This window comes from Anneissia japonica, unplaced genomic scaffold, assembly GCF_011630105.1.
Source record: "Anneissia japonica isolate Jap-2015-1 unplaced genomic scaffold, ASM1163010v1 scaffold284995_len508010_cov190, whole genome shotgun sequence".
Classification (NCBI taxonomy): Eukaryota; Metazoa; Echinodermata; class Crinoidea; order Comatulida; family Comatulidae; genus Anneissia; species Anneissia japonica.
The window spans coordinates 291,193-292,528 of record NW_022730633.1 but is presented as its reverse complement, the minus strand read 5'-3'; the positions used below and the strand labels follow the sequence as shown (position 1 = coordinate 292,528).

Below are 1,336 nucleotides of genomic sequence, written 5' to 3'. Positions count from 1 at the left end.
CCCTACGACAGTGTTGTCTCAATCGGCCCAACTTTCGGCCCCCCTTCCGGCCCCCCCTTTTGGACATTTCTGGATCCGCCCCTGGTGATTATGATAAATCCTTATACATGGCAAAGACAAGCCAAACCAGTCACTCCTCCTAAAATATAGATTTTTAGTTATTAATTTATAAAATCCGACATTTTGTTGTGAAGTGTCAGGAGTTTAAACATACATCTGTTTAAAGTACAGTATTGAGAAAGCAGCCTTCTGATTTATGATTTTGGACATTCCTCAGGCAGAGACCATCACCAAATCATTAAAAAATGTTGTTTTAATATTACAAAATGGGGAAAATAACAACATAGCACGATGTGTAGATACAGTATATGAAGTTTAGTTTAGTGCAATAAAATAGATTTTGAAAATTTTGACATTCCAACATGTTTTGGTCATTATATATCTGTGAACATAATTTGCGAGGAGTGACTGGTTTGGGTTGACTTTGTTACATAGTGCAGCTGACATACTGTATTTGCTCAACATATAGTGTTATATAGTGTGAGTAAACACAAGTTTGAATAAGTGCAAGTTTGAATTAATGTCTGTTTGAATTAACGCCCTATTTAAATAAGCACCATATCATAGATCGCAATTTAATATTTACTGTAGTTAATTAAATTTCATTATATTAGATTTAACTTATGCAGAATTCATTGTGTTTATGTTTGAATACAGTTATTAGTTCAAATAAATAGTGATACTATGCACAGTTAATACTCCAACATTGGATAAGAGGAGGATCCTTTGAATATTATTGTATTTCAGGTAATTTTATCTGAATATTGGCTGGAAGCAGCAACAAGGCTCAGTGCACCATTGAGATTATTGGGTCCTTAATTCCATTATTATACTACTCTCATATATTTGAGTCTGTCACCCTGGTCCCCCAAGGTCCATAAGGTGGGTGTCTAGGGGCCAGTAAAGTAGCTATGCTCATGATTCCAAGTGGGGGTTGGGGACCATGCCCTAAAGCTATGGCCTTTTATGTATTTAGATGCCTAACTCAAATGTTGACAGACACATAATATTTCACCATAAAAAATGCCCTACCCTGTCAAAACTAGATTGCCAGTCGGATTGTGCTACCTGATTCATGGTTAATGTCGGAAGGTGTTAATTTGGATTGTCAGTCAAACTTCATAACTGACCAATCAGAACAGGGCCATACCGCATGTCTAACAAGCACATGTGTTGCATATTTCTATACATATGATCTGATACTTTGGTATATATATATATATATATATATATATATATATATATATATATATATATATATATATATATATATATA

At 34.4% G+C, this 1,336-nt stretch overlaps 1 protein-coding gene across 1 annotated transcript in view; it reads left to right on the top strand.

Annotated features, from left to right (window-relative positions):
• Positions 1-1,336, top strand: part of LOC117114974 (A disintegrin and metalloproteinase with thrombospondin motifs 1-like) — a 40,944-nt gene that overhangs the window by 29,633 nt on the left and 9,975 nt on the right. The gene's annotated exons all lie outside the window — the stretch shown is intronic.